At 47.5% G+C, this 14,455-nt stretch overlaps 1 protein-coding gene across 2 annotated transcripts in view; it reads left to right on the top strand.

Moving 5' to 3' along the window:
• ADARB2 (adenosine deaminase RNA specific B2 (inactive)) overlaps nt 1-14,455 on the top strand; it is a 400,959-nt gene that overhangs the window by 62,864 nt on the left and 323,640 nt on the right. The gene's annotated exons all lie outside the window — the stretch shown is intronic.

Here is a 14,455-nt window from a genome sequence, read left to right on the forward strand (position 1 = left end):
ATCTTAGCTGTAGAGGGCACAGTGTCACTGGCCCCCATGTGGGATCCGAACCGGGGCCCTGCTGCTCAGAGCTGGCATCCGAAGCCAGCTCTTAACCAATGCACTCCTCGGCCAGCCCTTCAGTGTTTTTATAATTCCACTTTTTCCAGTGTGGTTTTCCACATCCATTCTAGAATCAATCAAACGCTGGTCTTTGACCTAGAGAATAGAGTGTTTGGGAATACAGCATATTTCGGCTCCTTTATTTTGGTGGCTAAGCGCCAGTATACCTTTGCCGTGGTTCTGTTAGAATAAATGGGTAATCAATAGCAAATTAGTTATAATTAAGTGCATGTTGCGGAGGTGTTTGCCGCTTACTGAGTAAACGTTTGCTCCTAATGAGCCCAGCGAGCCTCACAGAAAGCCCGGCCCGGGGTCGGGGAGGGGAGAACAGCCTGCTCCTGGCTGACCGGCCTCCTTCTGGCCAGTGGTGCCCGGAGCGTGCCCAGTCCCCTTCAGGCCCCAGGCTCTCTAACAGGCCCAGCTTTCGTAGCTTGTGCTTTGCTTCAGTTTGAATGTCACCACCCCACCCCACCCCCGTTGTTGTAGCAGTTTATCTCTGAGGATGTGGGTGGTCAGATTAAGCAGCCCCGTAAAGGAAACCCCAGGGAAAGCTACAGTCCAGCCAGCCTCGCCTGCTACCCCCACTCTCCCTCCCGCTGTCCTTTCTGGCACCTCAGCCCCAGGGATCGGGCAGGTCCCCCCTGACTCGCTGTCCTCCCACCCTGCCCGGGCTTCCCAATGGAACTGAGTGAAGGACAATGAGTAAAGGACGTAGCTGCCACACCAGCTTTCATGGGTCTGCCAACACCATGGTACAACCTAGAGCTTCGTGGTGGGCGACTACAGTGGGACCTGGACCAGCCTTGGAGAGGCAGGATCTGTGCAGTGAGGGAGGAAAAAGTGACACAGTAGGCACCTGATGGAGGGTCCCCTGAAGCTGGCTCAGCTGTATCAGCCCAGATACGTTTCCTTGGGCAGCATCACCGCCATCATCACCAACTGCCACCAAGAGCAGGCTTTGTGCCTCCGAAGCTGCTCTGTGTGCAGTGTGTCTTGGACAAAGCGAGAGCCCCCCGGCCTCATGGGTCTCATGCCCTAGAGGGAGTGGGCAGAGGACACAGACAGAAAACATACAAGAATAAGTTAGTGGTGGAGTGTGTGAACTGTGGGGACCCAGTGTGAAATGGCCAGGGAGGGTGGGCGGCTGTGGGGAGCAATAGGGTGTCAGCAGGGACTGGAAAGAGGGGACCGTTGGCTAAGAGCAGCCATGGGACACAAGGCGGGGGTGGGGACTGCCCACCCAGGCTGCCCACCCAGGACAGCGAGCTGGAGAAATGGGGTCCAGAAGTGATGGGGTGGGGGCATTCTGTTCTGAGCATGGTATCACTTAGATCTTGAAAGCACTAAAAGTTAGGATTCTGCTCAGATAGATGGCACAGGCCAGGACAGCCCTGGGGTGACCTGGAGGGGAGGCTCTGGGTAGAGTCTGAAGCTGGACCCACTCGTTTTCTTGATGGATCTGGAGGCACAGGAAGAGAAGACGGCATCATAGAGAGCCCAACGGGAAGGAGGGGACCATCCTTGAAACAGAGGCTGGCACACTGAAACAGATTGGGGTGAGTTAGTCAGTCCTCTGAAAAGCAAACACCAGTTAGGCTTTCCCACACAAGGATTCTGTGACAGGAAACATCTGAGAGAACAAGTAGGGTCCCTGGGAGAGGCCGTGCATCGGTCCCCAGAAGTTACTCATCTTACAACTGGAAGTTTGTGCTCTGACCCACGTGTCCTTATTCCCCACCCGCAGCCCCTGGCAGCCACCACTCTGCTCTCTGTTTCTGTGAGGTTGACTGTTTTAGAGTCACAGCTGAATGAGACCAAGCACTCCTTTCTTCATGAGGTTAATGTCACCTGGGCCCTGCGAGCTCCGGAGGGCCGGCCCCACTTTCCCTGTCAGCATTTTCATTCATCATGTAGCACGTGTGCGTCAGCCGAGGCCAGAGTCACACATGACAGACAGTGTCTGTCTACAGTTCCTGTCCTGTATGTTGGGAGAAGCACATTTAGTTCAGCACGCGATGATTCTGGAAGGAAGAACCAGAAAACCAGGAGAAGCAGCTAACAGTGACAATGTCCCCACAGCGGCCCCAGAGGAACTGAACCCACAGGAAAGCAGCCGCCCACTCTTCTGTCACCCACGGGTGCCCGGAGGCATCTGGGACTGCGGGCGGGCACCCTGCTCAGCCTCCCTGCAGGCCCTCGATAGCCAGCCTGTAGTGCCCGCACTCCCAGGGCGCGCCTGGCACCGCTCCTGCAGATACCCACCCCAAGCTGTTTGTTTGCACACAGGAGGTTCCCGATGGAGCCATCAGACGCCCTCATTGGCTACCAGCATAATTAGGTCCATCTGGAGGGGTTGTGTCAGGGACTGTCGCAGCTCTGATACTGGCAGCAAGGTAATTTGTCATCCTGCGGCCGGTGACCACACACTGGCACCCCCAACGTGAGCAACGCCAAGCAGCCTTTTCCAGTGGGAATAGCCAGGCGTTTGGAGCATGTGTGTGGTTCACCTTGGCACCAAGGAGAAGCGCGCGGCTCTCCGGCATCCTTGAGATGCCCTCAACTGGGGAGCGCATTTCTGAAGGTCAGGCTGACCTTGTTCCATCAGCCAACCCTAATATAGTGAAGAGCTGCCTCCCCCTCACAGGACACATGGAATTTCAGTGGCTGTGGTATGTCAGCATTTGCTGCTGGTCTTCCCTTCAAGGCAGACACCCCATGGCTATTAAAACTGGAAGCATGTGTGTGTGTTTTTCAACATCAATTTCCACCCCCCTCAGAACCAATGCCAGGCCTTCTCGTGTCATCTCAGGGAGACTGAGTGAGGAACAGAGATTGAAACTCCATGTCCCGAAGGCCTGGCTGGTGCTTGGGGTGAGGAAGCCACAGAACAAATGAGACCTTGGGCGCCCGACAGCCAGGGCTCCTGTCACGGTCAGACGCACATGACACTTACGGTGGAAGGTCAGCGAGGTCACCAAGGAAAGACTTGGGGAAAGCTTCCATCCTTATGTTGCTCTTTTCTTCCCAGACCTGTGCAAGTCTGCTTATTAGCTTACCTGTGAAGCTGCCACCACCCCCCACCCCCCACTGTCACCTTTTGTGTCCTTCCCATTTGTCACAGCCCCTAAAAGACTCAGCTCCTCAAGCATCTCTTCCACTGTCCTTTCGTCCTCAGAAGGCAGGTGCTGACTTGAGAAAAAGCAGCTGCCATTGTGCTACTAACATTTTCTTCCTCTTGAAGTGGCAAAGACCTGAGTGACCAGCTTCCAGACACTGTGAGGGCCCCCAAATGCATAAATACATAAGCCAGCCTGAGAGTCCCACTGTGTGGAACTGTCACTGAACCCTCTGCCTCAAAAGGGAATGTGAGAAACCAAGTGACTACAGAGAGCCCCAAAGTAACTGTGAGATATCTGTGGGGCGCACCTCTGAGTAAATACCAGCAAATCAGCACTGTTTTCATTATCCACCAATATCTGACATTTTAAAGACCCTCAGAGGGAGTCTGTCTTGGTATTTGTGTCCCGTCCAAGTGTGGGCCAAGTGCAGGCTGGTGCGAGTCAGCGCTGGGCCTTGAGGGTGAGAAAAGAATCCTGACACCCTGCTGTCTGCACAGTCCCAGGTACCATCTTAAGTGATTTGGGGACTAATACGGCCGGTCACAAATCTGAGAATTTTAATACAAGAGACTATCTTGTCTGTCTCAAAGTGTGCTTTTTGTGCTGATACAGCTGCAACCCAGCAAGTCATGGCTCAGGGAGCTGGCAGGTAGAAGACAGCCCAGAGTTGGGTGCCAGCCACCAGCCCAGTGGCTGCTCGGCAGGCTCCAGGGAGCACATGGGTCAAAGCAGAATGAGCTCCCATCTGGCAGCTAGCCCAGGTCATAGGAGTCTTTCTTGCAGAGTGGTCGACAAGTCAGAATTCCTTCTGGGGACTGCACACCTGAGGCACCCATGCTTTGTGTGAAGAACCTGCCGGCCATGAACATACACATAAGTGGAATACGTGGTCACACGTTAGCTGCCAAACCAGCTGGAGGCAGTAGAAGGGAGACGTTCCTGTGGGTTAAAATGGTCAGGAAAAATGGGAATATGGAAAGGATGAGGAGAAATACGTTTGGTGAGGGTGGAAAACACCATGCTCCATACCCAACGGCGGGGCTAGTATGTCAGAGTCATAATGGACTTGAGAGAGTCTTTCAGTGGCACCCATGTACATCATCTCAAGCCAGATGTGACACTGACATGTCAAAGGCCGTCAGAAATTCCCGTCTATGAACTTGTTGACATGAGCAAATCCAGTTGATGGGAGCAGGCATAAATGGGAGGTTCAAGTCAGGTGTTGTTTACATCTGAGACGTGGCTCTACGATTTCGTAGCCATGTGTCCAGGTACATTTTTAGGTTCCAAGCTTTGTCTGACCATTAACTTTGTCAGGACTGCTCATCAAATATGATGAGATGTCTGCCGAGTGCTGAGAGGTGAGGCCTACGGTGAGGGAACAGGCCACATAATAGCGCTTGTTGGCTGTCTGACAGGCGGCAAACGTGTCGGCCACAAGCCTGTGCTTGCTGTAAACAGGGTCACGATGGTGCCCAGATACTGTCCTCCATAGTTGGTGTTGCTGACTCTGGGCCCAAAGCACAGAAGATGCTTCTAACACATAAAAAGACTTCATAAATGGCCGGCACGTCAGCTGCTGAGATACTGCTCTCACTGTTACTAGGTTCTGTTAGTCAGTGTAGCTGTAGCTTTATCTTCCGCCCATGCATGTAACCCAGAAAGGCACCTCACGTCGCATCAGAGGTTGATGCTGTGAACTGACGGGCCAGAAGCTCCAAGAGGACCAACACAGACCCATTCTTGGGTGAGCATTTATTCTCTCAGCAGACAGGTCTCGAGGGAATGCAGCGGTGATCCTAAGCATAATGGGTTTATTTTGTAAAGCTAGGAAAGTAGCATGAGAAAAAGCTGAACAAATATTTCCTAGAAAAAAATATTCATTAAAAGACACAGGTCACGGATTCATAGCATGTCACCAGGCCAGTTTGAATTACTTCCGCTCATGCAGGGTCTTGGGGTTGCTTGAGGAGGTGGCTGAAAACAAAGCGTGTGCACGTGGGAGCTGCCGGCTAAGGAAGGCATCTCTGTGCCTGGTCCTGGGGGGAAGGGTCACAGGTAAACCTCCTTTAATGAGGTGTTCCTGCTAAGAGGAACTGTTTGAGGAAGCAAAGGGGAGAGTCCAGCACAGATACGGTGTAAACCTCATATGATAATCCTCCCAAGCGCAAAAGGCCACAGAAACGTTACACTTTGTTTAAAAAAAAAAGAAGCAGAAGCTTTTTAAAACTGTAAAAAAAATATATATGTTCTTCAGTTTTTTAAGCTTTCTGTTCACATGCCCTTATGTGTTCAAACCCCAATCTTGCTGGATTTCCCTAAATTATTCCTCTCAGAAAAGACATGTACATCTGCATTTAGAATTTCCTGCATCAGCTTGATGGTATTTCAGCCTCATAAATTAGACCTTCCAGTTCTTATACACTCTAAATAGATAAAATGAAATGCCTGTTTGTGTTTTCACACGGGGCCAAAGTGGGGAGAAATAGTGGGTAAAGCAGAGTAGCAGCTCGTACAATCCTGCAATCATTGTTGATATAGTTTCCACAAAGAACTCAAAAACTCTAATGCTTTTGAAAAAGGTATTGGAATGAAAAACCCGCTGACTATTCACTTGTCTTGGTGAGGGTCTCTGCAGTTTCTTGGTTTTCTGTATTATGCCTCAAAAGTAGCAGGAGCTACGTTCCGAAACCTGAGCTGTGACAACAGAGTTGTGAGCACTACGGTCACAGGCCGATTCTCTCCCCTGGACCCCCTCTTCCCCCACTTTCGGATCCTTCCCACGCCCTTGCCAGCCCATCACTGATCGCGGCATGGCTGCTGTGCTTCCAGAGGCCAGGGTCACAGGTGTGCGGGCAGTGGCAGAGTGGCATGGTACCCGTGAACAGTCACACCTCGAGGATCTCTAGGGTCTCCACTGACCTTACAGCACGCTCCCCTCCCAAACAGTAAAACACATGAAAAGGAAGACAGGGTTGCTGGGAGGTACCAAGCTGAGAAGGAGTAAAGAATTCAGAAAAGGAGAGAGGACTGTTGCAAGTTACAACTGGGAGGAATCGATCGTCCCCAGGAATGGAAGGAAGGACATGCGACACCTCTGACCACAGTGTCCCTCCCACTGTGACTAGAAGACTTGAACTGCTGTGCCAGTGGGGTCAGAAGCAGGGCTTTATGCAGCCTCACTATCAGCAAGGCAAGAGTTCATGGACCATCAAACCAGGCACCTCCACCACTGGCCTTAGAGGCAGCCCCTCTCCCAATATTAAGTAATATGCAGTGTCGCTAGGGTTTTCCACTAAATATTTGTTTTCTCTCTTCTTGTGCAATAAAGACTAGTGTCCATTCTTTCAGGGCACAAATGTTGCACAAGCATGCACAGGATACCACAGCCGAGTGAGTCCCTCTGGACACATGTGGTCTTAGCACGTGTGGACAGCTGGAGGCTGAGTGCGCGTGGCCTTGTGCCAGGAGGCCTGATGTGGCTGAAAGGCAGCGTAATGGGGGACTGATTCAGGGTAGGCTGGTACATGGGACCCATACATTTCAGAGAATTCAGGCCATGTCTATAAATTTGGATCTATTCTAATGGAAACCCCGTAAAAGTTTTAAGCGAACCTTATTTCATCTTTACCAAGTCAGCATAAATGTCACCTCCCATAGACACTCCCTACATAAAGCTAAGTGCCTTGGCTATGTGTCCCCAGGACAACTTTTCTGATGCTTCTCAGGGTCATAATCACTTTCTAATGTCTGTCTCGTTACCACTGGAGGGTGAGGTCCCCAGAGGTGGGGCAGAGTCCACCTCACACTGAAGAGCACTGGCTTTGAGGCACTGCATTTGTGAACAATAAGCCTTAATGGAGGACAGAGTGAGGAGCGGGAAAAAGGTGTTTCAAGCAAGAGAAGGGGTCGTGAGCTTAGCATGTGGGCATTGGAGAAAGTGGCATGGAGCAGAGGGAGAGCCAGCAGTGTGGCATTGCTGAGTTTTCAGATGAAGAGTAGGCCACAGTGAGACTGGAGACAGGTGAGGGTCAGGTAAAGGACCCAGGGAGAGCTTGGTCAAAAGTGACAGCGTCTGTGAACTGGTTACCTGGACATGCACACAAATCACAGGTTTGAGTTTGAGTTTCATTTGAGGACATTCTTAGACCAGATTCAGAAGCTGTTACAATTGGATTTGGTCTTTAGATGTATGCTGGTCTTTAGATGCATGCTGTCTTCTGCTAGTCTTAAGAGCTCAAGTGTGAGGCTTCTATGTGGACAGTGATTACGTTGGTGTGTTCCACCATCTGCTGCCACCTGACGGCATCAATTGGGAGCAGTGAGAGTTTCATGAGCCATGCATTTCTCTGGGTTCCATGGGTCTGCATGCATCTCCTACCCCAAGCCCCCACGTTTTTTAGCAGGGGCTCACTGAAGTCCTGTCTGTCAGCTGAGCCCCTCCTGAGACGTTAGGGCCACCCCAGGCAGCTGTGCCATAGATGACTTGGGTAAGTGGTGTGTCAGCACACCACTGAGTCAGTCCTATCGGTCACTTTCTCCAGCCCCCTGCGTGCATCCTACTGGCCTTCTTCTCTAAAGCAAATTTTCCATGTGTTGAGGTTTTTGCCTAATGTCTGTTGCTTTTACATCTAGTAACCACGTGAAGATCCCACTTAACCAGAAACTGAATCCTATCTTCTGCCTCCATCTTTCCTGTACGTGTCTGCATACACGTTACATACTGTTTTGAAAGTACCTGTGAAAATTAACATGACAATGTCACACTTGAATGATCTCTAGGCATCATCTTTTTAAGAGTGAAGTCTCATGTCTTAAATTTAAACATTCACAAAACAAAATAAAAACCCCAAACCTCAAAAAGAGGAGCTTGGCTCTAATGCAATCTATCACTTTATCCAAAAAGTCATTTAGAAGGTTCCCTGCCCTTTCTGTCAGTGGCAGGCAGCTCTGTGGAGCTCCCTTGTGCAGACAAGAAAAATTGCATGCATGCCAGCGTATCATTGACTGTCCACTCCAGGCTGGTGCCAAGCAGGACAAGACAAAGCTCTTGTGACAGCAGTTGGAGCAGCCTGCACATTTCTCTGTCACTGCCCATGATAACCTGTGTCACCGCCAACGTGCGCTCCTTTTACTTTTGCAAGGAAAAGCCTGAGCATTCCTTTGTCCTTCTTCTCTCTGCTCCCCCAACCAAGCCTTGATAGCTAAGTGAGGTGATCGATGTAGGCAGCTAAAAATAGTTTGTTTTGCATGTAACATACAAGCAAGTGAATAATTTTCTTCTGTAAGCAAGATGCCCGGGGACAGGGAGAGCTCGGTGGCAGTGGCAGCTGAGGGACGTTGATGGAGTGCCGCTCCCAGCGCAGTAAATCAGCAGTGGCGTAGCTTGGCACACTCGCAAATGCTGCTGCAGCCGGAGGAAGAAAATATCAGAGCCCTGGAGAAATACTTCTTACATTTAAAAATTATACTTGAGCTCTTTGCGGTTGACACGGGGAATTTGGTCATTTATCCTGTGTCGATGGCACAGTGAGTGCTTCGTCTCCCTGCAGCGGCCGTGTGCATCCGGACTTCCATGCAGCCTGGAGCGGGAGACAGCCGCGGGCTACCCGTTCATGAGGCACGGGGGAACCCAGCACACAGCCGCTGGTTCCACAGTACTGATCTCATGTAATATCTCGTATTCGAAGTGAAAGTTTCCAGGCGACCAGTTGAGTCCACCAGGCGTCTTGTCACTGTCACTCCCTAAGCTCCTAATCATTCTCAGAATTGGGCTTAGAGACCTGAGGCTGGGTTTCTGCCGACACAGCAGGTTGGCCAGAGTGCCCCTTTTCAGCAAAATTCCGGTTAAGACTGAGGAGCTAGCTGGTGAGCTGTCCGTGGTCCTGACTCATGGAGTCAGCACTTGCAGGTGGCTTGTCTTTCCAGATCTCTGAGGGGTCACATGGCCTCCCTCCTCCACCCTGTTCATGCATTTCCTCGCCTTTTGTGAAGCTGAAGTCGCCTTTTTTTTTTTTTGAAATAAAATCATGACATAATCTGAGGCTCCACTATGAGCTGCCCTCCCGGTGGCCCAGCCCTGGGAATGACCCACTATGTTCCCATCTGGGAGAATTTAGCACCTGGAGTACAAGATAATTGCAGTGCATGACACAAGATTAGGTGGGGGAAGGGGGAAAATAGAATCATTAAACCTTCGATCTCCAGATGGCTAAGTTTATATAGGTACAAAGGCTTTAAATTAAAAATTCTGCAGAGAGATTTCAGTACTTCCACTTAAAAAAATCACTGATGTCCTGCATATAGGATTTTCTTTTATTCTATTTTTCACTGTTATACAGCACAGTTTACTTAAGATGTTGCACATTTGATAAAGCAGAGTGTCAGAGTTTGTCAAAGCTGAGTTTTAAATTCCAGCTCTGTGGCCTTAGTATGTCAGTCCTCAGTTCCCCTGTCTGAAAAATGGAAGAAAGTTCCTTCATCCTCATTAGCTTATGTAAGATAATACCTCTAAGCCTCTTAGCACTGGACTTGCAGCCAATGGCCAGTTAATGCCGATGTTATTGACAATTAAATCAGTGATGGGTCAAGCACAATGGCTCTTTCTTAGATTCTGAGGAGGTGGTGCTGTAGCCAGTGTGCCTCTCACATTTTTCCCAGAGCACACCTGTGGTGACTGCCAAGGGACTGAGTGTGCGTGAGTGTGTGTGTGTGTGTGTGTGTGTGTGTGAGAGAGAGAGAGAGAGAGAGAGTGGTGACTGTGCATGAGTGAGTGTGTGTGTGCATTTGTGAGTGCGTGTGTGTTTATCAGATTAGCCCTTGAGCTTATCTGATATTTTGAAAACTCCAAGGTAAATTGTACTTACTGGTAGTAAGCCAACTCTAATAGATGAATTTTTTCTTGCTTTATTTTATTTATAAATTATATCAATGTAGGGCCAGCCGAGTGGCGCGATGGTTAAGAACTGGCTTGGGACGCCAGAGGGCCCCGGTTCAGATCCCACATATGAGGGCCAGTGACACTGCCCTCTACAACTAAGATGTTGAACAACAGCTCGACCTGGAGCTGGGCTGCCATGAGTTGCCAGTGACAGCGTAGGCTGCAGCCCCTGTGGCAGTGGGTTGCCATGGGCTACCGTATGTAGCCAGCAGCCAGCGTGAGCGGCCCTCAAGCCGCCGTGAGCGGCCGTCCAGAAGCCGGCGACTGATCTGCCTCGCCCGGGAAGAGCGTAATGATGGTGTCAACTTGGGCCAGTGAAGCAACGTCCTCCACAACTAGACTTAAGAACAAAACCCCAACAGCAACTTGTCTGTTCCCCTTCCCCCATTTCCCCAGCGCTGTTCCCATCCCCCCAATTCCCCAATAAAAATCTTTAAAATAAATTATATCAATGTGATGTTTTTATTCTGCTCAAATGATCTGATTGACAATAATATATAACTTGAGAAATGAGAACTGGAACATTCTTAATTATAATAAATAAATACTTAAATAAACATGCCAAAATGTGCATAAGGCTGCCTTTAGCTGTTGACAATGTTTACTAATATTTAAGTCACCCACACACTTTGAAAACAAAGATGTGGAGACACCAAGAAACTGCCCCATTCTGAGACACACGCTTCTCAGGAAGTGATAAAATACAGCCCACGCTTCTCTGTTAGCAGTGGTTTGAAGCCCAGTTGCTTCTATGTTCTATAAAGAAATGAAGACCTTTCCTTTCCTGTAAAAACACTGGCTTAAACACTCTGTGCAGTTTTAAGGACTGACACTAGGCTGTTCCCATCATTAGTTTCCATGAAATTACAATAAACACGTGAGCTCAGTTACTCTATGCTCACACATGGCGGGTCAAAATGTGAGCAAACCCCTTCCATAGTGGTGACCTGACTGTAACATGCTGACTGTTAAATTCTTGGAGACATTTCATTCCCTGTCAGTGCTGAATTAGACTTACGTGCCTTAAGATGTTTTGTGGAGTTATTTTACATCAGGTGCTAAATAACATGAGTTCTCACATGCGTAACTCATGGCTTCCATATTAACAACAGGTGTTACATTCTTTGGATATGTATTTGTGATTTCCTGAAATTTTTCTTGAAGTTAGCTGATTTTGACTTTCAGCACAAGCAGCTAAACATGAGAACAGAAACAATTCTTTTTTTCCTAGAAGCTGAACTTTTTCTGTTTATAGTACACCTTACCTTACTAGGAGTGAGCTTGAGCACCTTGCTATGTTCCCAGGTAAGAGGAAGGTGCTCCCCGTGAATATGGGCTATGTTCACCTGCTTTCTCATTTGGAAATTCCCTCTTATATTCTTTCCTTTCTGCTAATAAAATTCATTATCTACCATTTGTCTCTTTTTCAAAAGTAATTTTCTCACTAATATATTTTTCAGCTGACAAACAAAAGCAGAAGATATTTCTTTTTATAGTTTAATAGTGTTTCAGAGGACCCCCCACAAAATATTTATTGGCAGTCTAAGTGTGTGTGTAGATAGTATATGCATATTAGGTACATACACACAACATATCACACAGCTGTATACATCCCCCTGGCAGCGGCAGGATTCACTTCTGGCTGGTACTTTATCTGTAAAATGTTTCGCTCAGCTTACACATTTAATTTAGAGCATCTACCGTTTCATGTTTTTCTCTTAGCTGTATTTTCCTCACAATTCCAGTCAAAATGGAAATGGGCCACTTGAGCCCCTTTAGCTGTGACAAGCTGTAAGTTCTGACACTTCCCTTTAACCTTTCCTAAAAGGTAGAGTTGTTTTGGGCTCATTTGTCAGTTTTCAACCACTTTTCTTAACACATCATGAGTGATTATCCTACTAAAAGGGAACATAACATTCCACTACTCCCCTTCCAGCTTGTCCCATTAAAATGCTAAGCATTCAGAAGAAAAGAGCTTAAAAGTAAATGCTGGATGGAGGAAAGGGCTGCATGTTGTTTATGGAGCTGTGGCTCCTCCCATTCTTCTAGAACTTTCTGACACTATTGGATGCACATTTTTATGCTGCCACCCCAGCTGCACAAACCTCTTGAATGTAGTGAAGGATACTAACCCTGATATTCCAAAACAGAGAAACTCACTGAGACCATTCCGTCCCAACTGGCAACAGTGTGACCATGGGCAAGTCAGTCAAGTTCTCTCTGCCTTGATTTAAAAAAAACAAAATGAAAGAAAGAAAAAAGAAAGGACCCAATGTTACCTATAACATGGGCACAGAAATTCAAAATATTTGAGCACCTGGCAATCGTGTTAAGCAAACAGAAGATGGGAGTGAATAGCAGCTTTCCTCTCTCTTAGTGGAGAGTAGGTCTGACGGCCCCATTTTGTGGACATTGAGTCACAAAGGAGCAGTGCTCCTGGCAGCAGGCCCTCCAGGGAGCTGGCTGGACCAGGAGCTTCTGTTTACTGGATAGGTGACCTCAGACAGTATACTCAATCCCAGGTCTGCATCCCTTACCTGCAGAGTGGTGACAAGGAGAGGTTCTCCATGGGGTAACTGTAAAAAACTTTACTGGGCACTGGGCACCAAGAGCCGTGTGCATCCCGTGGTCCATGCTTAGTGAACGTTAGCTGGAATGCACACCCTTTACTATAACTGGCTTGGAAAAAACACCAATGAAAGTAGAACACTGGAGTAAAACTGTTTGAGAAAGCATGCCTTTAGCTACATTCATTATAGCTTTATAAATGCCATTTTTATATTAATGCTAAAGGATTTATTTGACATCGCGTTACTCTAATATATGTACTTTGGGCATTTAAATTAACTTCTTGTCCCAAACTCTAAATGGGGAAATATGTCACCTTTTCTCAAACAATCAAGGCTCATTGTTAATTCAAAAGTTAATGACATTTTGAGGCTATTTCTGTATATTGAAGTGTAATATCTGTATCTGTCACCCGGTCTCTCCTGGAATGATTAGAAGTTGCTTCATTTATACTGGGTGTTGAATTTGACAGGGTAATTCAAGAAATGTAATGGCAGCTGATGGGAGCTGGAAAGGACAGTTCTCATTGTTGGAAAGTTTCCTCCAGGTTAGTAACAGCCTCCTGTCATCAAACCCATTCTCTCTCCAAATTTCAAAGGCTTATCTGCTGGTGGGAGGAACCCCTACTTTCCCTACTCACATAAAGTTATTTGCTGGTTTTCTGTCAAAGCCAGACACCTAAATGCGCCATTTTAATTTGTATGTTTCCATGTGGCACGTCTCATGCAAATAACTTTAGAGAAATCACAGCAGTGCATCAGAAAGCATCCTGGACCTAGAAGGTGTTCTCTGCTTGTGCCACGTCAGCTCAGTAAGAAGGCAAGTCACTGAGTGTGATAGCTAATACATCATCAGACAAAACCTAAGTCAACAGCGAGCTCAAATTGTCCTAGGGATGGGATTGCAGTCTTATCAGAAGATGCACTGATAGGAGGCACACAGTTATCATAACATTTTCCCCACATTCTGCCTTGAATTCTGTCTCACTCTTTAGTATCCAAGAACAAATGAGTTAGTTTATGTAAGAGTATTTGAAAACTTTAAAAACCCACATTGAGAGAAATTATTTAAGAAAAGCTCTTCACCATCTACTAAAGGACAGCGTATTTGCTTTTCTGTGTATGTTAGTTTTCACAAGACTTGCAGTTTTCACAAGTGATCAAGACTTAGGGGGCCCTGTGCGGTTACAGCTCTAATAGAGGGAGAAACGTCTTTGAAGAACAGCACCGGAGGTTATCCATGCAACTGGAAGTGCAGTCCATGAAATCCCTACTCATCTTTCAGAACTGAAAGGGCTCCATAGAAACAGGATTTACATCCTCACTGACAGGTCTGATGGGATCTGGAGAGCAGCCATTTGTAAAAGAATCTCAACATTTAAAATAAAACGGTGTGCTCAGCAGCACCCCTGTTCTGCTCAGTCATGTTGGGAGCACTTTCCTCAGAGATTTCAACCAACAGCTTTCAATAATGAGAGAGCATTGAATCATAATGACATTTTTCAGGAAAAAAACAATGCCTATTCCTTTAAGTGCCAAAAGTTAAACAAAACTGACGAAAAATTGTTATTTGGAAATTACTATATATATGTATAATACATATGTATATCTATTCAAATTGAATAAGTTCAAATGTTGTATCTTCAAAGTTTTCTCATTGGCATTATATTTACATTCACCATAGTCCTACTGTGCCGTCTTAAGCAGCTGTTGACGTTAACCAGGCA

The sequence above is a fragment of the Hipposideros armiger genome, unplaced genomic scaffold (genome assembly GCF_001890085.2).
Source record: "Hipposideros armiger isolate ML-2016 unplaced genomic scaffold, ASM189008v1 scaffold_801, whole genome shotgun sequence".
NCBI classification, from domain to species: domain Eukaryota; kingdom Metazoa; phylum Chordata; class Mammalia; order Chiroptera; family Hipposideridae; genus Hipposideros; species Hipposideros armiger.